The 23,614-nt window shown below is 44.2% G+C and overlaps 1 non-coding gene across 1 annotated transcript; it reads left to right on the top strand.

Annotated features, from left to right (window-relative positions):
* The first annotated feature begins 23,028 nt into the window (after positions 1–23,028).
* On the top strand, positions 23,029–23,131 carry LOC112441345 (U6 spliceosomal RNA). The gene has a single exon (XR_003029266.1). It is a non-coding gene; the product is annotated as a U6 spliceosomal RNA (small nuclear RNA).
* Positions 23,132–23,614: the final 483 nt, after the last annotated feature.

Below are 23,614 nucleotides of genomic sequence, written 5' to 3'. Positions count from 1 at the left end.
CCTCACCTCCCAGACGGGGCGGCTGGCCGGGCGGGGGGCTGACCCCCCCCACCTCCCTCCCGGACGGGGCGGCTGGCCGGGCGGGGGGCTGACCCCCCACCTCCCTCCCGGACAGGGCGGCTGGCCGGGCAGAGGGGCTCCTCACTTCCCAGTAGGGGCGGCCGGGCAGAGGCGCCCCTCACTTCCCTGACGGGGCGGCTGGCCCGGCGGGGGGCTGACCCCCCCACCTCCCTCCCAGAGGGGGCGGCTGGCCGGGCAGAGGGGCTCCTCACTTCCCGGTAGGGGCGGCCAGGCAGAGGCGCCCCTTACCTCCCGGACAGGGCGGCTGGCCGGGCGGGGGGCTGACCCCCCCCACCTCCCTCCCGGACGGGGCGGCTGGCCGGGCAGGGGGCTGACCCCCCCACCTCCCTCCCGGACGGGGCGGCTGGCCGGGCGGGGGGCTGACCCCCCACCTCCCTCCCGGACGGGGCGGCTGGCCGGGCGGGGGGCTGACCCCCCCACCTCCCTCCCGGACGGGGCGGCTGGCCGGGCCGGGGGCTGACCCCCCCACCTCCCTCCCAGACAGAGCGGCTGGCTGGGCAGAGGGGCTCCTCACTTCCCAGTAGGGGCGGCCGGGCAGAGGCACCCCCCCCACCTCCTGGACAGGGCGGCTGGCCGGGCAGGGGGCTGATCCCCCCACCTCCCTCCCGGACGGGGCGGCTGGCCAGGCGGGGGGCTGATCCCCCCACCTCCCTCCCGGACGGGGTGGCTGGCCGGGAGGGGGGCTGACCCCCCCACCTCCCTCCCGGACGGGGCGGCTGGCCGGGCAGAGGGGCTCCTCACTTCCCGGTAGGGGCGGCCGGGCAGAGGTGCCCCTCACCTCCCGGACGGGGCGGCTGGCCGGGTGGGGGGCTGACCCCCCCACCTCCCTCCCAGACGAGGAGGGAGGACGCTCCTCACTTCTCAGACGGGGTGGCTGCCGGGCGGAGGGTCTCCTCACTTCTCAGACAGGGCGGCCGGGCAGAGACGCTCCTCACATCCCGGACGGGGCGGCAGGGCAGAGGTGCTCCCCACATCTCAGACGATGGGCGGCCGGGCAGAGACGCTCCTCACTTCCCAGATGTGATGGCGGCTGGGAAGAGGCGCTCCTCACTTCCTAGATGGGATGGCGGCCGGGCAGAGACGCTCCTCACTTTCCAGACTGGGCAGCCAGGCAGAGGGGCTCCTCACATCCCAGACGATGGGCAGTCAGGCGGAGACGCTCCTCACTTCCCAGACGGGGTGGCTGCCAGGCAGAGGCTGCAATCTCGGCACTTAGGGAGGCCAAGGCAGGCGGCTGGGAGGTGGTTGTAGCGAGCCGAGATCACGCCACTGCACTCCAGCCTGGGCGCCATTGAGCACTGAGTTAACGAGACTCCGTCTGCAATCCCGGCACCTCGGGAGGCCGAGGCTGGCGGATCACTCGCGGTTAGGAGCTGGAGACCAGCCCAGCCCACACATCGAAACCCCGTCTCCACCAAAAAAATACGAAAACCAGTCAGGCGTGGCGGCGCACGCCTGCAATCGCAGGCACTCTCGCCTTGGCCTTTCAAAGTTCTGGGATTATAGGTATGAACCACCATGCTTGGCTCTGACCATTTTCATAGATCACCTGAATTCTCCTTGGTTTGGGTCCACCATAAACTGACCGTATGACCCTAGGACAAGGCTTCCACCTTCCTGGGCTCCAGCTCGATCACTTTTAGAGTATAGATTCCACTTCTGCCTTCCAGAAGAGGAGCTGTTACAGAGAATGATAGAGTTTTGACTGAAGTCGACATCTCCTGTATATATAATAAATTGGCTTCAAGATTGTGCTTGACAGACTAATGTAATCATTAGTTAAGGTCTTTTTTTTTTTTTTTTTTTTTTGCTGAGCAGCTCAGGGCTCTTTCTAGCTTTTACTTAACCATGCTTGTTTTTATATTCTCTGCAGGATGACAGTCTGAATTAGAGACCGGCAAAAGGGACAAGGGCTCTGTTCTGAAGGGATCAGCCTGGCTGTGAATCTTAAAAATGGACCTCCATTGACCCCAAATGCCCAGGTCTGCCATTCAGAAGGCCACGTCTAATGTGGGTGCCCATGTGAGAAGCAGAACTGCATAGCAGCCCCCCAGATTTGGTGCACATTAGAATCACCCTGGGAGCTTTTAGAATTCCTGATGTCCGGGCTGCACCCCTTCCCATCAGACCAGAAAGTCTGGGGTGGGAGTCAGGACCGGGGTTTCCTAAAGATCCAGGTGATTTCAGTGTGCAGCAAGTTTGTGATTCATTGAGATGGAAGACAGGCCCCTTGTTCATAAGCGAAGCAGAATGCTATCTTCGGCCTGTCTTTTACCTCCCCTTTGGATGGATTTTATTGAAGATGATGAAAAAGAGAAAAAAAAAAGCTACAAAAAGTACAAGCCAGAGAAAGCAGAATGAGGAAGGTGGTTAGGATTAGGGAAGACATAAAAGAGGAGGGAGTCATGGGGGGAAACTTAGGGAGGGAAAAAGGAAGGGGAGAACTTCACAGGGGTTTGTTGTAAAAGGGTGCATTTGCCGTCTCAGCTAAAGGACATGTGATGCCATAGAAGGTGGTGGGAGGGATCAGGAGGGGAACAGCATCCCTGAGAAATACGGTGGAATGTGGGTGTGGAGAGGTAAAAATATCCATTGCTACACTGTGGGCATCTCCTGGGGGATGTTTCTGTGCTGGAGGACTCATTCTTTGTAATTAAGAGAAGGGAATCCTTCTGCCACATTGCATGAGTTCCCCAAGTGAAATTTATATGCCAGGTGCAATTTATCAACTTATTAGTAGACAAATAAAAGTTGAAGCATTCAGTGTGCTTAACTATGCCCTTCCCCAGGTACTTGTGTTGCCCAAACCTAGAGACAAAATTGCTTCTTTCTACTTGAAGGCTTATACAACTTGAACTTGAAGCTCTTCTGCAGAGAGGCTCAGAGAGAAGGCTATTAGGTGCTCTGGGGAGATTATCTGAGGTCACACTGGCTTTCTTCCTGAAAGGTTCAGTGTCAATAAGAATGGGAGGCTGTGAAGCCAAGCAGACAACCCCCATGTCTGGGTTGGTTGTTCCCCTATGGCTCACAGACACTGTGCTTCCACCAGCACAGCGCTTCCCAAACTCCAGTGTGGCTGTTCCCTTCTCTGTGTCCTTCCTGGGCTATAAGCCCCATAAGTGTGGATATTGCTGTTCTCGTTCATTCTCCACTGACTCTCCGGCACCTACTATGTTGTAGGTGCTGACTCCACATTTGTTCAGTGAATGAATACTGGTTTTCCAGCTTACTTGTAAATAAACTTGGCTGGGTTGCTAATCTTCTCTAAGCTCCAGCTTTTTTTTTTTTTTTTTTTTTTTTTGAGGTGGAGTTTCACTCTTGCTGCCCAAGCTGGAGTGCAATGGCTCGATCTGGGCTCACTGCAACCTCCACCTCCTGGGTTCAAGCGATTCTCCAGCCTCAGCCTCCCAAGGAGCTGGGATTACAGGTGCCTGCCACCACACCCTGCTAATTTTTTGTATTTTTAGTAGAGATGGAGTTTCACTATGTTGGCCAGGCTGGTCTTGAACTCCTGACCTCAGATGATCCACCTGTCTCGGCCTCCCAAGGTGCTGGGATTACAGACATGAGCCACTGCGCCTGGCCTATTTTTTAATATGAAAAATGAGGATAACAATACACCCTTCATGTTGGGGGTGTGTAGTGACCATTAGAAACACTCAATGTAAAGTGCTTTAGAGGGTCTTGCTCTAAGTGGGCACTTGGTGTGTGACCACTGTGAGCAGTTCTTGTTCCATGGGTAGGTGGAGTTCACCACCAACCTCGTTCCCTGCAAACCTGCAGTGGTTCCCCTCCACGAGTTTCCATGCATTCCCATGGTCTTCAGCTGAGCTTCCAAACATTTTCCTTTTAAACAAATCACAGTGGAGCTATTTTGACTAAGCTTGGTGTATCATTGTGAGTTTCTCAAACATAAAAACAAGGCACAGGAAGCCAGTAGTCTAGCTATGATTTTTTCTGTGCTAACACTGCTTATGTTTTTATGGGCTAATACTGTTCCTTCGAAAGAAAGAAAAATGTGGCCAGGTGCGGTGGCTCACACCTGTAATCCTAGCACTTTGGGAGGCTGAGGCGGGCGGATTACCTGAGGTCAGGAGTTCGAGACCAGCCTGGACAATATGGTGAAACCCCGTCTCTACTAAAAATACAAAAATTAACCAGACGTGGTGGTAATCCCAGCTACTCGGGAGGTTGAGGCAGGAGAATCGCTTGAACACAGGAGGCAGAGATTGCAGTGAGCCGAGATCGTGCCACTGTACTTCAGCCTGGGCGACAGAGCCAGACTCTGTCTCAAAAAAAAAAAGAAAAAGAAAAAATGGAAGAATTGTCTGTAATTGCAGGGTGCGTTAGATTGAACTGTGGATAGCATCATATATGACTTACACTCAAGGCAGGTGGATGGGCCCACTGCCGCTTTGGTTCTGGAGCTCACTCTGGCAACAGCACGTGGAGCTGTCAGCAAAGTGTAACCACACTTTCTCAGGCTCATTATCTTGTTATGAAGATCAATTTCCTGATGGCTTCTAGGCTTGGATTTCACTTCATGTTTTCTATCAGGAAACTAACAGAGCTCAGCAGAGACATCTTTGGGGCTCATCTTTCCATCACAGCTGTTGGAAGGAGGACAATTTCTTTCTCTAAGTCTTGGATTTGATGCCGGAAGATTTAAATTCTAGCTATGGCTTTGCACAATGATTTCCCCCAATGGGACCCCAGTTTTTTCCTCTGTAAAAGAAGTTTGGACTAGAATGATTGGTTTAAAATCTGTATTCTAGAAGACTAAGGAATTATCTAGAAGTTTTGAAGGACTCTATGGAGAAGAAAGTGGAAGCTAGTAAGCCCTCCTCTTCATTTCTTTGGGCAAAGCTACTCCTGTTTTATCTGCTTTACATATTACGTAGCGGCTGCTCTCTCTCTCTTTTTCTTTCCTTCCCTCCCTTCCTCCGTCCCTCCCTCCATCCCTCCTGCCCTCCCTCCCCGCCTCCCTCCCTTCCTTTCTTCTTCTTTCCCTCCTTCCCTTCCTTCCTTTATTAAACATTATGAGCTTTATAGCTAAATAAAATTAGAAAAATACTAGACTGAGAGAACCTTTGTGGTTCTAATATTCTGTGGTTCTGATTGCCATTATGTTAGTATCGAGCAATATTAATACTTAGAATATATCCAATAATTAATAAAGAACCCTGATAAATCATCAGAGCAGAAAGCTTTCACTCCTTCCTTCAGACCCTGTTTACTACTGAGCTCCTCCAGAAAAAAGGATATCCATGACTGGACATTTACATGATACACTTTCTATTGTTCTTCAAGGTACTTTTTTGCCCCTATATATTACTTTTTTCCCTCCAGTTTTTGTTTTTTAATAAATAACCAGCTTCACCTATAATAATGTAGAGGAACTAAGTTTTTTAAAAAATGAATTTATTGGTCACTTCATAAATCTTGGAAGAGCAAAGGGCAAGACAAGACCCCTAGACAAAACAGTAATGAGTACCTCTGTTTCCGCCTCTTTCTTATATGGGTTTGTGTTAGGGTCTCCCAAAACATGACACCTCCTTTGTTTAGTCCAAATCATACTTTGATTATTTTACTGTTAATGAGTTGAAAATGTTAGGACATCAAAATGTAGTGTCAAGAAATAGTTCTGGCCGGGTGCGGTGGCTCCTGTAACCCCAGCACTTTGGGAGGCTGAGGCAGGCATATCACTTGAGGTCAGGAGTTCAAGACCAGCCTGGCCAACATGGTGAAACCCCATCTCTACTAAAAATACAATAAATTAGCTGGGCATGGTGGTGGGTACCTGTAATCCCAGCTACTTGGAAGGCTGAGGCAGAAGAATCACTTGAACCTGGGAGGTGGAGGTTGCAGTGAGCAGAGATGGTGCCACTGCACTCTAGCCCGAGCGACTCTGTCTCACAAAAAAAAAAAAAAAAAAAGAAATACTTCTATATTATATACATGGTTTCTGCCTTGTTTCTGAAGGTAAATGTCTTTGATCATCCATGTGGTTCAGGACTCCAGAATAAGTTCAATTTACTTAGTCTTTGAAAGCAGATGACAGAGGGGACAGCTGCCAAACCAGATGTCCACCTTAAGGTATTTTTTTTTTTTTGAGATGGAGTCTCCTGTCGCCCAGGCTGGAGTGCAGTGGTGTGAGCTCTGCTTACTGCAACCCCCATCTCCTGGATTCAAGCAGTTCTCTTGCCTCAGCTTCCCAAGTAGCTGGGATTACAGGCGCCTGCCACCATGCCTGGCTGATTTTTGTATTCTTAGTAGAGACAGGGTTTCACCATGTTGGTCAGGCTGGTCTCGAACTCCTGGCCCCAAGTGATTGTCCCTCCCTGGCCTCCCAAATTGCTGGGATTACATATGTGAGCCACCAGACCCAGCCACCTTACAGTGTTCTAACCTCTTTTATTGTCTTTTTCAGTGCAGAAGTTGCAGGATAATTGTATTATTTAAATATAAGTCTCTTACATAATTTGGAACAAATTTTATAGGGCTGTACCATCCCAACTTGCTTTTTAAAAATCTCATTTGGACACTGAGAGACTTTCTCTCTATATTCTTTAATAAAATATCCAGAAAACAAATAAATATCATTTCTGGGCAAAGATGACCTTTTCACAGGAAATTTGAAAACATAGTATGTTCTTTCCTTTGTAGCAAATATGCAACTTCTCTTTTGGAAAATCACACACAGATCCTTCCAGTACTCTCCTTAAGAACAACAGACAATTGTCTCAGTCTGTTCATCTTGCCCAATTCTCATGAGAACAAAGAACTCTTATCCGGTGGTATCACTTGGTCTTCAAGGCTTCCCCCTTCCATGGAGATAGGAGGTACCGTTAGGGAGAGCACTGGGGAGTTAATGTAAAATCTTTTGGAAACTATGTGATTCAGGCTGAAATGGAAATCTTACCTAATTTGCACAGAAAGTCATACCAACACAATATCATAATTCTTCTGACTTAATAGAAAGGTATTTTAACTCATCCCAAGGTCCCCAAAGAGCCATAGCAACCAAAACTTTGGTCAGGGATCTTAGTAACCACGATGATGGGTGTCTTAGTCTGTTTGGGCTGCTATAACAGATTGCCCTAAACCATGTAGCTTATAAATCACATTTATTCCTCATAGTTCTAGAGGCTGAGACATCCAAGATCAAGGCACTGGCTGATTCAATGCCAGGTGAAGACATGTTTCCTGGTTAAAACATGGCACCTTCTTGCTGTAACCTCACGTAAGAGAAAGGGGAAAGAAGCTTTTTTTTTTTTTTTTTTTTTTTTTTTTGAGACAGAGTTTCGTTCTTTGTTGCCTGTTGCCCAGGCTGGAGTGCAATGGCACGATCTCAGCTCACCTCAGCCTCTGCCTGCTGGGTTCAAGTGATTCTCCTGCCTCAGCCTCCTGAGTAGCTGGGATTACAGGCATGCGCCACCACGGCCGGCTAATTTTGTATTTTTAATGGAGACGGGGTTTCTCCATGTTGGTCAGGCTGGTCTCGAACTCCTGACCTCAGGTGATCCACCTGCCTTGGCCTCCCAAAGTGCTGAGATTACAGGCATGAGCCACCGCGCCAGGCCGAAAGCAGTTCTTTTGCAAGGGTACATGAGGGCACAGTCCTCATGACCTCATCACCTCCCAAAGGCCCCACCTTCTAAGACCATCATCTTGAGGATTTGGATTTCAACACAGGAATTTGCAGGATGGTGGGGGATACAAACATTCAGACCACAGTAATGCATAATATCTGTCAGTCATCAAATCAAAACCTGTGTATAAGCTTCTTTAGGATCTGACTTAGGGTCTCTAATAAGTTCTTATGCCATTAGAGTGTTTTCAGTTAAAAAGTAAAATGATCACATGGTAAAGTGTTGAAGACTAGATTGAACTGAATTTACTAAGCAGTTAAAATGTATTCAACAAACTGCAAATAAGAAAATATTATGAGTAGAGTTTGCTTGTGTCATAGTGAGCAAAGATGGCTCTGTGGTAGAGTGGAAATGCTTGGGCTTTGGTGACGTACAGGTTTTAGTCAGAACCCTGCATCTGCCACTTACTACCGAATTGGATTTGGGTACATTTCTAAACCTTTCTCAATGTTACTCTTTTTCTTTGCTTATTGGTGAAAAATAATATTTATGTGCAAAATTACTGTGAGAATAAAGCAAGCAATTCTCATCCTGGCCATAGAATGTGCTCAATAACAATTACTAGACACAGCAATAGTAATGAAGTGATTCTGGCCCATACCTGCTTGTCATTCATTTATACAAATACTCATTTCATTCGTGAAACTCTTGTCAGGAATGACTGGGAAACAACCTGTTTTGATTCTAGTTAAGGTCTTCCACTCCCACCTCCCCTTTTGTGGACATTCTCTGATTATCTCCCGTGTGCTCCAGCAGTACCCATTTCCCTCTTATTATCACTTCTGGCATACTAATTGCAAAGGGTTCTTGGTTTTTTATCCTGAAACTGCTTCAAGTTCAAGTTCACCCCCGGATTTGCATTTCCCTAGCAGTTTCTGTTCTGATTGCGTACTCTGCTTAGATGCAAATAGGTTTGTTCCAGCTTCATGTGAATACCCCCTGAGGTTGTGAAGTGAGATTTTCAGAATGTTTGAATTTTGGCAGAGAAAGAACAACTTCCCAGCTGAGTAATTCCTGAGAGATTTTCATCCTATGACGATAAACCCTTTACCCCACAATTGCTTCTTATGTCTCGCTCTCAAATATCTATTCCTCTGCCACAGCTGTGCTTAGACATTTTAATTTCTGCCTCCTTACTGCTTTATAATTTAACTATTTCACAAGCACATACATCTAAGTGCACGTGAACCTTGAATTGTCCTTCTGGGAGAAAGGGTGGATTTCTCCTGCTCCTTCCATTACCCTCTACTGCAGACCATATTATTTGCCTACACAACATCCATTTACGTTTTCTTATCTGCTGATAAATCCCATTTTTGTTCACAACAGAAATGCATCCAGCCCCAGATGAGATACTCACTTTTGCAACCTCAAGATGCTGAGAAGTGCAATAAGACAGGAAGACAAATGGAAGTCACCTAGGTAAAGTGGTTTATGAATACTGTTACAGGAGAACTGTATGGGGAAAATGTTCTGGGCATGGATGGTATTTCAGAAAGATCCATGAGTCAGACACCCAGGGGTAGGAGAAACAAGTGCAGAAAGAGACCATTTTAACCTGGCCAAAGTGGGGAACCTGGAGGACAGAAGAATGAAGACCACGTTAGGGCTGTCAGGAGGGTTGCAAAGCCCAGTGCCATCAATATCTAGGCAAAGGGGAGTCTGTAGGAATCTGGGCAGTCATTCACACTCCGAACGAGAGTCAGCGTAATCTCAAACAGTGGGGATCTGACCTCCCCAAGCGTTTTACTAGGCTCCCAGCCCAACAGATAACCCAACTACCTGTCCTGTTTCACGTGAACCCTTTAAAACATTTAATTACTTTTTATTTTTAGCAAAGTAATACATATCCATAGTTTAAAAAAATTGAATGATTCTAAAAAGATTGTGTCAAAAAGACCAGTCCCCACATGAAAAAGAAAATAAAGACCAACTCCCATTTCCATCCTTCCTTCCCCAAGAGTCCTGCCTACGCCAGGGAAGAAGCTCATTGAACTCTTTCAACTGCTTTTCTATTATTTACATCCATATTTCTTTTCTTTTCTTTTTTTTTTTTTGAGATGGAGTCTTGCTCTGTCGCCAGGCTGGAGTGCAGTGGCGGGATCTCGGCTCACTGCAACCTCCGCCTCCCAGGTTCAAGCGATTCTCCTGCCTCCATCTCCCAAGTAGCTAGGATTACAGGTGCCCACTGCCACACCCAGCTAATTATTATATTTTCAGTAGAGACAGGGTTTCACCATGTTGGCCAGGATGGTCTCAAACTCCTGGCCTCAAGTGATCTACCCGCCTCAGCCTCCCAAAGTGCTGGAATTACAGGCATGAGCTACTGCACCTGGCTGTCTATTACTTGATATACCACTTTTACATAGGATCCATTGAGTTCCATAAATGTTTGATGAAGTCCTCTGTCAAACCTCTAGGTCTGGAGTTCATACTTAAAAAATAAACTTTGACTCCTTCAATGGTAATTGATCTGTTCAATGACCCATTTGTTATTAAGCTAATTTAGGTAATTAATCTTTTCACAGGAAGTCAACCATTTCATACAGTTTCCCAAAATTGTACGTGTAGTCTTGAGCAAAGTAGTTCTATGATACCTTTAATTTCTTCCGTAAGGGTGAAGATTTTTCTCCAGTGATATTTCTAATTTTGTATATTTGTTGCTCACTTAATAAACAAATCAAGTTAGCTAAATGTTTTTGGTGGTGATGTTTTTCAAAGAACCAGGTCTTAGGTTTATTTATCAATTCTATAATTTTTCCCCATTTTATAATTTATTAATTCTTGTTTTCATTTTTTATAAATAATATCTTCTTCTGCTCCTATGTGACATTTTCATTATTGCTATTTTAAAGTGTTTTGTAATTTAGTTATAGTTTCTTCTTTGACCCAAGAGTTAAGAGGATAGGATTTTTTTTCCCTCCTTAGTGTTTTCTGTGATTTATTTTCCCATTTCTTTTTTTCCTTATTTTGTAGTGTATCTTTAATAGAGCATCTATTGGTTTCTTTCTCTTTCTTCTTTTTACTTATCAGTCATCTCTGAACGAGATAAAGTATTCTGATACCAACTATATGAAAGATGAAGTGTGCCCTGTTTCAGGCAGGTTTTCCTTAGAACCCCATGTTGTATTCGAGTGGGTTCTTTCAATGTTAAGTTTCCATAATCAACAGATTAGCAGCTGCAAGGCTGTTTACTGAGTCTCTTCCCTCTATTTTATGCAAGTATTTTCAGGTTTTCTTTTTTATTTTTTGAGACGGAGTTTCGCTCTTGTTGCCCAGGCAGGAGTGCAATGGCTCGATCTCGGCTCACTGCAACCTCCGCCTCCTGGGTTCAATCAATTCTCCTACCTCAGCCTCCCGAGTAGCTGGGATTACAAGCATGCTCAGCTAATTTTTTGTATTTTTAGTAGAGACAGGGTTTCACCATGTTGGCCAGGCTGGTCTCGAACTCCTGACCTCAGTGATGTGCCTGCCTCGGCCTCCCAAAGTGCTGGGATTACAGGTGTGAGCCACCATGCCCGGCCTTCAGGTTTTCTTTTATTAAAAATACTTCACATTCTCTAGTTACCTTTGGATAATTTCCAAGAAGAAAAGAGGGAAATGCATCTTTACTCTAGACCATGTTATAACCAGAAGTCCTGATTTCCTTTATCATTAAAAAAAAAAAACAAAAAACAAAACTGGCCAGTGCTTTAGTAATTCTATTGAATTCATAGCTGTTTACTATGTTCTGAGCACCAGGCCTAGGACTGCGAGCAAGTCAAGAAAGATTAAAACAAAGTATTTTTTATTTTATTTTATTTATTTGAGATGGAGTTTCGCTCTTGTTGCGTGGGCTGGAGTGCAACGGCGTGATCTCGGCTCACTGCAACCTCTGCCTCCCGTGTTCAAGCAATTCTCCTGCCTCAGCATCCTGAGTAACTGGGATTACAGGCATGCACCACCATGCCCAGCTAATTTTGTATTTTTAGTAGAGACGGGGTTTCTCTATGTTGGTCAGGCTAGTCTCGAACTCCTGACCTCAGGTGATCCACTCGCCTTGGCTTCCCAAAGTGCTGGGATTACAGGCTTGAGCCACCGTGCCCAGCCTTTTTTCTTTTCTCTCTTTTTTTTTTTTTTTTTGAGATGGAGTCTTGCCAGGCTGGAGTGCAGTGGTGTGATCTCAGCTCACTGCAACCTCCGCCTCCTAGGTTCAAGTGATTCTCCTGCCTCAGCCTCCCGAGTGGCTGGGATTACAGGTGCGTGCCACCATGCCTAGCTAATTTTTGTATGTGTAGTAGAGATGGGGTTTCACCATGTTGGCCAGGATGGGCTCGATTTCTTGACTTCATGATCCGCCCGCCTCAGCCTCCCAAAGTGCTGGGATTACAGGCGTGAGCCACCATGCCTGGCCAGTATCTTTTATTTTAAGAAGCCACTAAAAGTCTAGAGGAGAAGATGGACAGATATTGTAATGTTGGCACAAGTCAACGCTGTGGAAGATCAGAAGAGGGAGAGATTGACTCTGGTGAGGAGTTCAGAGAAGACATCTCAGAAGGCATATTTGAGCCTGGCCTCCAAGGATCAGCACAATATTTATAAGAATAGGTAGGAAAATGAAGGGAGCAGTGGAAGGCAGTAATTTTCATCCTGAATGCATATCGATATCACTTGGTGCTTAGATAACAGCCAGGGGTGCTAGTTCTGGGTAAGATGGGGTAAACATTTTTTACCCTCCCTCCCATACTGAACATGTCTAAAACCTTGGACAGGATGCATGGAATGGCTGTTTAAGGACTCTGAAAAGTAAGTAGTGATGGGTGAATTGGGGATGAAGACTAGAATTCAAAGCACCATTGAACCTGCAGTGAATTTGCTATTTTTTTTCTTCCAGTATTCTCTGTCCTGAACACAACATAGCCTCAAGCCCAAAAGTGAGCACGGGACTGCAGAAAGAATTTCAGGAGAAGCATCCTAGTTCTGGTTTGAGGAGCAGGCAACTTAACCAGAGAATGAAGAAATTCCCCCCTGCTTTTTTCTCATCTCTGTTCTCTCAAATTCTAGCACTCAAGTAATCCTGTTTTGGTAATAGCAGCAGCAACAGGAGTCTGTAGAGCCAAAACACTGAGCAAGCAGGACTTTTTTGGCTGGTGGAGTTGTGGTTCCATGAGGGTGAGGCAAACCCCCATTGCCTTTTTTTCCTTTCTGTTTTCTACTGTTTGCCCAAGATGTAAGCACAGTCACAGAAATATGCAGCTGAGTTAGATAATTAAACCGCTTGCTTGCTTTCTCTCTCCTTTCTTTCCTTCTTTCTTTCTTTCTTTCTTTCTTTCTTTCTTTCTCTCTCTTTTTCTTTCTTTCTTTCTTTCTTTTCTTTTCTTTCCTTTCTTCTTTTTCTTTTTTTTGGAGTCTCACTCTGTCACCCAGGCTGGAGTGCAGTGGCGTGATCTCGGCTCACTGCAACATCCGCCTTACGGGTTCAAGCAATTCTTCTGCCTCAGCCTCCCAAGTAGCTTGGATTACAGGCACCCACACCATGCCCGGCTAATTTTTTGTATTTTTAGTAGAGACGGGGTTTCACCATGTTGGCCAGGCTGGTCTTGAACTCTTGACCTCAAGTGATCCACCTGCCTCAGTCTCCCAAAATGCTGGGATTACAGGCGTGAGCCACGGCGTCCAGCCTAAACTGCTGGCTTTCTGATCGGTGACTGAGGAGAGCCCAAGAAAACCAGAAAGGACTGGAGAAATCATGGAAAGAGAAAACTTCAGAAGATGACCCCACGAAGTTATTTATGAAGTCCAGGGCTCATCTCCTAGGTGCACATGCATGTTTTTGATCCTAATTAGCACACCAAAGATTTTGAGAATTGAACTAACAGATAAGCCATTGCCCAGGTCTCAGTCACAAAGCGGCCCAAATTATACTAAAGGCTTTGAAAACAGAAATGACATAGGAACTGTAGCCCACAAAGGGCAGATTGGAACTTGTGACCTGAGCCCAACTGGTTTGATTGCCTACAAAAACAAAGATGTCAACTTTCTCCACTTTATTTAAGCAAGACTCAGAGCCTGATAACATAATATCCAGAATGTCGAGGATATAATTTAAAAGTACCTGCTGTATGAAGAACCAGGAAAATCTCAATGCACAAGGAAAAGACAACAGATGTCAATGCTGAGATGCTGAGAACACAGATGTTGGCATTATCTGACAAAGACTTTAGAGCAGCTTTTACAAAATTGCTTCGACAGCAATCATGGACGCTCTTGAAATGAATGAGAAAATAAAAACCCTCTGAAAAGAAATAGAAGACATAACAGGTGCCAAATAGAAATTTTAGAACTGAAAAATATAATAAATGAATTTTAAAAACACTGGATAGATTCAATAGCAGAATGGAGATGATGAATAAAAGAGTCAATAAACGTGAAGATAGATCAATAGAAATTATGATCTATCTTAATTCTATGAACAATATGAACAACATAGAGAAAAACATGAAAAAAGAAAGAACAGAGCTTCAGGGGCTTGTGGGACAAGAATAGTCTAACATTTATGTCATTGGTGTCTTAGAAAGACAGAGAAAAAAGTATAGCTTGAAAAAATGTTTGACTTATTAATGGCTGGAAACTTCCCAAATTTGGTGAAGGATGTAAATCTACAGATTCAAGAAACTCAGCCTCAAACACGATAAACCCAAAGAAATGCACATCTAGACAGGCCATGATCAAACTCCTGAAAACTAAAGACAAGAAAAAAACAATTGGCTGGGCGTGGTGGCTCATGCCTGTAATCCCAGCACTTTGGGAGACCAAGGCGGGCAGATCACTTGAGGTCAGGAGTTCAAGACCAGCCTGGCCGACATGGTGAAACCCTGTCTCTACTAAAAATAACAAAAATTAGCTGGGTGTGATGGCGGGCACCTGTAATCCCAGCTACTCAGGGGACTGAGGCACGAGAATCGTTTGAACCCAGGAGGGGGAGGTTGCAGTGGGCCGAGATCAAGCCATTGCACTCCAGCCTGGGCGATAGAGTGAGACTCAGTCTCAAAAAAAGAAAAAAAAAAGAAAAAAATAATCTTTGAAAGCGGCCAGAGAAAAACAACATGTTACTATAGAGAAACAACAATTTAAACAACTACAGATTTTTCATCAGAAACCATGGGGCACACTTTTAAAGGGCTGAAAGAACCGTAAATCCAGTGATCCAAATCCAGCAAAAGTGCCTTTCAGAAATGAAGATGAAATAAAGGTATTCTCAGACAAAAAACAGAATAGAATAGAATTCATTACCAGCAGACCCACACTAAAAGAATTACTAAATAAAGTTTGTTAGACAGCAAAACTAAACAAAACTAAACAAGCAAATAAAAAAACCAGAAGAACTTTGGGATCATCAGAAATGAAGGAAGAGGGCCAGGATTAGTGGCTCACACCTGTAATCCCAGCACTTTAAGAGGCCGAGGTGGGCGGATCACTTGAGGCCAGGAGTTTGAGACCAGCCTGGCCAACAGGGTGAAACCCGTCTCTACTGAAAATACAAAAATTAGCTGGGCATGGTGGTGCATGCCTGTAATCCTAGCTACTCAGGAGGCTGAGGCAGGAGAATTGCTTGAACCAGAAAGGCAGAGATTTCGGTGAGCTGAGATCGCACCACTGCACTCCAGCCTGGGGGACAGAGCGAGACTCCATCTCAAAAAATCAAAACAAAAACAAACAAACAAACAAAAAAAGAAATGAAGGAAGGGGAAATAGAAATGAAGAAATGATAAATATCAGGTAAGTATACGAGAATATTATTCTCCTTTTGAGTTCTTTATGATGTGTTGATGTTTAAAAGCAAAAATCACAAGATGGTTTGGTGGAGTTTCAATGCATGTAAATGTAATATATAAGACAAGTATGACCTAAAGGTGTGTGTGTAAAGAGACTTACATATTAGTAAACTTCTTTTTTTTTTTTTTTTTTTTGGAGACAGGGTCTCACTCTGTCACCCAGGTTGGAGTGCAGATGTGCAATCATAGCTCACTACAACCTTGAACTCCTGGCCTGAAGCAATCTTCTCATCTCAGCCTCCCAGAGGGTTGGGATTACAGGGGCGAGCCACTGCACCAGGCCTATGTCGGTAAAATTTAAACAAGAAAGGAACTCGTTAAGAGATTGACAAGTTCTAGACTAGGAGACATATTTGTAAATCACGTATCTGACAAAAGACTTGTATCCAGAATATATAAATTTCACTCAAAACTCGTCAGTAAGACAAGCAGATTAAAAAATGGGGAGAAGCTTGAACAGATGTTTCACCAGTGAGGATACATGGGTAGAAAATAAGGTCATGAAAAGCTGTTCAACATCATCATTAAGAAAATGCAAAGTAGGCATTTTCTACTGTGGTGGCTCATGCCTGTAATCCCAGCACTTTGGGAGGCCCAGGTAGGTGGATCACTTGAGGTCAGGAGTTCCAGACTAGCCTGGGCAACATGGTGAAACCCCATCTCTACTAAAAATACAAAAATTAGCCGGGCATGGTGGCATGCACCTGTAATCCTAGCTACTCGGAAGGCTGAGGCAGGAGAATTGCTTGAACCCAGGAGGCAGTGGCTGCAGTGAGCCGAGGTCACGCCACTGCACTCCAGCCTGGGCGACAGAGCAAGATTCCGTCTCGGAAAAAAAAAAAAAAAAGAAAATGCAAAGTAAAACCACAGTGATATATCTCTGTACACGTGCTAGAGAGGCTAAAATTAAAATTTGGAAAATACTAAGTGCTGAGAAGGATGAAGAACAACTGGAACGTCTGTACATTGCTGGTAGATGTGAACAATGATATAACCACTCTGGAAAAAGTTTGGAAAATTATTTAACTTTAATTTTAATTTTTTTATAGAGAAGGGATCTCGCTGTGTTTCCCAGGCTGATCTTGATCTTCTGGCCTCAAGCCTTCCTCCTGCCTCTTTTTCTCAGTGCTGAGATTACAGGCATGAGCCACTGTGCCCTGTCTCGAAAATTTCTTGTAAATCATTATACACTCGCCATATGCCCCATAATTCTCACTCCTGGATATTTACCCTAGAAAAATTAAAATGTGTATACAAATCCAGTACACAAATATTTATAGTAATTTTATTTGTAATAGTCAAACCCTGGAAACTACCCACATATCCTTCAACAGGTTTATAGATAAACCGTAGTGCATGCATACAATGGAATATTACTCAGCAAGAAAAAAGAATGAACTGTTGATATAGGTAACAGGTTCTTTGCCATTCTCACACTTGAAACTTAGGCCTGCTCTGTTTCCTTTCATTTGTTATTCATGCAGTTTGCACAGTCTTAGATTCACTGGTGTGCATACTCCACACCTGCCTACCTTTGCTCACGTGGTTTCTGTCTTCCACAAATGTCCTGGTCTTACAAAATAACTGCATACCTACTTATCCTGGATATAGAGACTGGTACCATTCCCTAAGGAGTTCTAAGCCATGAAGCCTGGAAAATGTGAAGACTTTCTGCCACCCACGTGAGATGGGGATAATTAGGAATGGGGAGAGGAGAGGAAATTTGTGCTTATGGGTTCAGAAGTGGACAAGGGGAAGAAGCCAAGGACAATAGGCAGGAATAGAATCCCCAAGGCAGCGTGGAAGGTTGCACATATTCTAGTGCAGTGATCAGTACCCTGCATCTGTCCTCTTCTCATCCGGGCCCTTCTGTGAAATCCTCTGTGGCTTGGGCCATCTGCTTAGTGTCTTCAGGCTTCAGATGAGTCATCTGGAGAATATGGGATTGGAACAAGATGACCTGTATGGGCCACCCCCTTCTAACGTTCAGTAGTTCTACAATTCTTTTTTTTTTTTTTTTTGAGATGGACTTTTGCTCTTGTCACCCAGGCTGGAGTGCAATGGCTCGATCTCGGCTCACTGCAACTTCTGCCTCCCGGGTTCAAGTGATTCTCCTACCTCAGCCTCCTGAGTAGCTGGGATTACAGCTGCCTGCTACCACGCCCAGATAATTTTTGTATTGTTTTAGTAGAGACAGGGTTTCACCATGTTGGCCAGGCTGGTCTCAAACTCCTGACCTCAGGTGATCCACCCGCCTTGGTTTCCCAAAGAGCTGGGATTACAGGTATGAGCCACCATGCCTGGTGGTAGTTCTACAATTCTGATGGGATTATATGACCCTAGGAAGAAGATGCTGTTATTAATCATTTTCATATTACTGTAAATTAATTCAATGAACCAGCTTTCTTGAAAACTGACATAGCCTGGTATTGAAGAAAAGTGAGTTTCAATTGGAATGCAGGAATGGAGCATGCAATTTGGAAGTATGGGGGTATTTTTTATGAAAAGATTAGACTTGAGAGGATGAAGCCCCTCAAGAGGCACTGGTGAGGTTCTAGTATCTTCATGTTAAAGATGAGAAATCAGGTCAAGAAACCTCATCATGTATAATGTCACCCAGCTATCGGGGGAGTTCATCTGAATTTGAACTCAGGATTGTCAAATTCCCCAGTTTAGAAGAGAGGTGCTCTGGGAAGCAGAAGAAAAACACAAGAGGAAGGTGTATTAGACCATTTTCACACCGATAAAGAACTGCCTGAGACTGGGTAATTTATAAAGCAAAGAGGTTTGACTGACTCATAGTTCAGCATGGCTGTGGAGGCCTCAGGAAACTTACAATCATGGTGGAAGGGAAAGGGAAGCAAGGCACCTTCTTCACAAGGCAGCAGGAAGGAGAATGAGTGCAGGAGGAACTACCAAACACTGACAAAGCCATCAGATCTCATGAGAACTCACTATCACAAGAACAGCATGGGGGAAACTGCCCCCATGATCCAATTACCTCCACGTGGTCTCTCCCTTGACATGTAAGAATCATGGGGATTACAATTAAAGATGAGATTTGGTATGAGTGAACTCCCATTCACAATTGCTACAAAGAGAATAAAATACCTAGGAATACAACTTACAAGGGACGTGAAGGACCTCTTCAAGGAGAACTATAAACCACTGCTCAAGGAAATAAGAGAGGACACAAACAAATGGAAAACCATTCCATGCTCATGGATAAGAAGAATCAGTATCATGAAAATTACCATACAGCCCAAAGTAATTTATAGATTCATTGCTATTCTCATCAAGCTACCATTGACTTTTTTTTCACAGAATTAGAAAAAACTACTTTACATTTCATATGAAACCAAAAAATAGCCCAAATAGCCAAGACAATCCTAAGCAAAAAGAACAAAGCTAGAGGCATCACCCTACCTGACTTCAAACTATACTACAAGGCTACAGTAACCAAAACAGCATGGTACTGGTACCAGAACAGATATATACATCAATGAAATAGAACAGAAGCCTCAGAAATAACACCACACATCTACAACCATCTGATCTTTGACAAACCTGACAAAAACAAGCAATGGTGAAATAATTTAATAGGTGTTTTCCCAGCACCTATTTAATAAATGGTGCTGGGAAAACTGGCTAGCCATATGCAGAAAACTGAAACTGGACCCCTTCCTTACACCTTATACAAAAGTTAACTCAAGATGGATTAAAGACTTAAATGTAAAACCTAAAACCATAAAAACCCTAGAAGAAAACCTAGGCAATACCATTCAGGACATAGGCATGGGCAAAGACTTCATGACAAAAACACCAAAAGCAATTGGAACAGAAGCCAAAATTGACATATGGGATCTAATATAACTAAAGACCTTCTGTACAGCAAAAGAAACTATTACCAGAGTGAACAGGCAACCTAGAGAATGGAAGAAAATTTTTGCAATCTATCCATCTGACAAAGGTCTAATATCCAGAATCTACGAGGAACTTAAACAAATTTACAAGAAAAAAACAAACAACCCTATCAAAAAGTGGGCAAAGATATAAACAGACAATTCTCAAAAGAAGACATTTATGCGGCCAACGAACATATGAAAAAAAGCTCATCATCACTGGTCATTTGAGAAATGTAAATTAAAACCACAATGAGATACCATCTCATGCCAGTTAGAATGGTGATCATTAAAAAGTCAGAAAACAACAGATGCTGGTGAGGATATGGAGATACAAAAATGCTTTTACACTGTTGGTGGGACTGTAAATTAGTTCAACCATTGTGGAAGACAGTGTGGCAATTCCTCAAGGGTCTGGAACAAGGAATACCCTTTGACCCAGCAATCCCACTACTGGGTATATACCCAAAGGATTATATATCATTCTACTATAAAGACACATGCACATGTATGTTTATTGCAGCACTATTTGCAATAGCAAAGACTTGGAACCAACCCAAATGTCCATCAATGATAGACTGGATACAGAAAATGTGGCACATATATACCATGGAATACTATACAGTCATAAAAAAGAATGAGTTCATGTCCTTTGCAGGGGCATGAATGAAGCTGGAAACCATCATTCTCAGCAAACTAACACAGGAACAGAAAACCAAACATGGCATCTTCTGACTCATACGTGGGAGCTGAACAATGAGAACACATGGACACAAGGAGGGGAACATCACGCACCCATGGCTGCCAGGAGGTGGGGGGCAAGGGGAGGGAGAGCATTAGGACAAATACCTAATGCATGCGGGGCTTAAAACCTAGATGATGGATTGATAGGTGCAGCAGACCACCATGGCACATGTACACCTATGTAACAAACCTGCATGTTCTGCACATGTATCCCAGAACTTAAAGTAAAATAAAAATAAAAAAAAGAGAGAGGTTATACATATCTCTCTGAGTGGCTGAAAAGAAAAAAAAAAAGATGAGATTTGGTTGGGGACACAAAGTCTAACCATATCAGAAGAGAAGAGGATGCTGGAGCTTAGCTCGGTTACTCTGAAAATTTCCTTAGGCCAAGCTGAGGAGGTAGGGGGAAAACAGTACCTCGATATTTCCTTTTTCTGTCCCTGGGTCCTTTCCTAGGCTTTGCGCTCCCGGCCCAGAGGCCAAGACGAGAAAGGAATGGCAGGAAGATTTGGGACTTTTTATGCAGCCAGTCAAGTAAGGTCATTATGAGTCTCTTGCCCAAATAATAGCAGGGCTCTAGGGTAATTCTTTGGTTCCTAGACGCATGAATGGTCTGCTGTATTAACCGGAGCTGGAAGATGGTAAGTTTGGAGAACAAGTGCTCACATGCTGTGCATCCGGACAAGACTGTGCTTCCGTGACTAAGGTCTATGAATACACTGAGCACGTGGTTGGGCCTGACACCCGTGTCAGGTACTGGTAGGAGCAAGCAGTACTGTGTAATGTAGTTCTTTGAGAGGAAGATCTCAGCCACCATCAGAAGCATAAAAAGAAGGGTTTTGTTTGCATTAAGTCTGGAAAGAAACAGTTCACACCACTGGGTGGCAGTATGGCGCGCCTCTTTGTTTTTCCTGAGTGGCAATACTGTATTTTCCAGACTTACTAAGGAACCATGTTCCTCTCGGCCATATATAACTACCCTTTGCTTCCTGTCCTGCTCCCTGTGTCTCTGTCCCTACGCATTCTGAGCGTCAGCTGTGTGTGTGTCTCTGTGTGTGTGTGTGGTTGTCGTTGTCAGTGGTGATTTAGGAGAGGAATAAACATTTCGGATCAGTTCCGTCTTCTTTCCTCACATTGACTTTCTGTACCTCTGAACTGCTGGGTTAGGTCTTTATTAAATCTTTATTAATAAAGATTTATAATGAATAATAATAAAAAAAACAAAACCGGCAAGCCTACACACAACACTCTTGGGGAAGTTCATTTCTCGACTGAGATGTAAAATACTTCTGCTGAAAATATTCTTTGGGGGAAAAACCCTAAAGACAAGAAGGGACGTATTCTTTGGAAGATGAAGTGGCGCTGCTTTCCCAGGGCAAAGGCAGAGGCGGAGGCAGCAGAAGGCGGCGCCAGAAGTTACCTGCAGAGCTGCCCTGCCATCTGGTGGACAAAGGGGCACCTGCAGCTTTCAAACCGAATTGCAGGGCTCCCAAGATTTTAACATTTTTAATTTTTTCCACACCTCACCTGGATCAAGATTTTTATGAATTATTAAGCAAAACGAGAGAACTATCAAACTAGCAAGCAAAAAACCCAATAAAATCTCTGTTATATATAAAGTTTCGGTGCCGCAAAAGAAATAGCACTCGAATATAAAATTTTCTTTTAATTCTCAGCAAGGCAAGGTACTTCTATAGAAGGGTGTGCCCTTACAGACAGAGCAATGGTGAGCGCACACTTGGACAGGGGATGGGAAGGGGTTCTTATCCCGGTCGCACGTGGCCCCTGCTGCTGTGTCCTTCCCCTATTGGCTAGGGTTAGACCGCACAGGCTAAACTAATTCCGATTGGTTAATTTAAAGAGAGTAACGGGGTGAGTGGTTTGGCGGGGAAAAAAATGGTTATGCAGGGCGGAGAATGAGTCAGGGCGCAACAAGTAGCAGGTAATCTGAATAAGTCAGGGTGGAGCAGGTGATCGGAATGAGTCAGGGTGGACTAGGTAATCAGAATTGAGTCAGGGTGGAGTAGATAATCGAAAAAGGTTGCTTTACGAGGAAGTTAAGTTTAAAAGTAGAAGGCAAAGAATTGAACATACTGACATATTGATTCTTTGAAGAGAAATTTAGAACTTATCTCTAACAGCCCGAATAAATAAATAAAGACAATGCATGGTTGCCAGCTTTTTCTTTTGCTAATATTTTAAAAAATTGCATTTATGTTTGGTGTCCTCTTACCTCTAAAGGGCAATAACTTCCAAAGAGCATGTGTATGGAAGCTCCAAAAGCGAACGAGAAAGTGGTGTTTTTTTTTTCCCCGAGAGAGAGAAAAAAAGGACAACCCTTTTAAGTGAATATTTAGCTTAATGGAATGATTATTACATCTTTCTTATTTTTATAATTCTGTTACAAAGGGGTGAAAAATTTATCAAGGTTCGGTAGTGGTCTAAGGATTGATATTTGAGAACCACTGGTCTGAAAGACTTCATGCAAATATTTTATAAATATCTGAGAACTCTGAAATATTTCAGCATAGGGACTTGGAGTTAAAGCACTGTATTCAATGTATTCAAAATGGCCTTTAGGGCCCATTTTAAAGCAAATATTTTGTTTATTAAAAATTGCCATTATTTCACTTGTTTCTGAGTCTTGCGGATTCTTACGGGCCTCTCACATTTGTTTCATCTTTTCCTGGCTTGGGAGGACATTGCCTGATTTGAGCGTCATCACAGCACTTTCCTGAGGGCTGCGTGTTTCTTAGGTTGTCTCTAACTGTTGATTGTACAAATTAAGCTTGGGCACCTACCACTTGGTATGTGTGTCCTTATAAAGTGCATAATGTGCTTCAGCAGCACGTATATTAAAATTGGAACGCTACAGAGAAGATTAGCATGGCCCCTGTGCAAGGATGACACACAAATTTGTGAAGCGTTCCATGTTTTTTTTTTTTTTTTTTTAACAAATAAAAAGGTACGGCCGGGCACGGTGACTCACGCCTGTAATCCCAGCACTTTGGGAGGCCGAGGCAGGTGGATTACGAGGTCAGGAGTTTGAGACCAGCCTGGCCAACATGGTGAAACCCTGTCTCCTAAAAATACAAAAAATTAGCCAGCCGTGGTGGCGGATGCCTGTAATCCAGCTTGTAATCCAGCTACTCGGGAGGCTGAGGCAGGAGAATAGCTTGAACCTGGGAGGCGGAGGTTGCAGTGAGCCAAGATTGCGCCACTGCACTCCAGCCTGGGCGACAAGAGTGAAACTCCATCTCCAAAAAAAAAAAAAAAAAAGATATGAGCTCTGGATCACATTTTTTGAGTTTGAAACCATCTCAATCATTTACTATGTGACCTTGGGAAGGTAATTAATCTTTTTGTGCCCATTTTTTATAAGAATTTGACTGACCATTGCACTTAATTGTGAAAAGAAAGA

The sequence above is a fragment of the Pan paniscus genome, chromosome 9 (assembly GCF_029289425.2).
Source record: "Pan paniscus chromosome 9, NHGRI_mPanPan1-v2.0_pri, whole genome shotgun sequence".
In the NCBI taxonomy this organism is placed as follows: Eukaryota; Metazoa; Chordata; class Mammalia; order Primates; family Hominidae; genus Pan; species Pan paniscus.
This window is presented reverse-complemented; position numbering and strand designations above follow the sequence as displayed.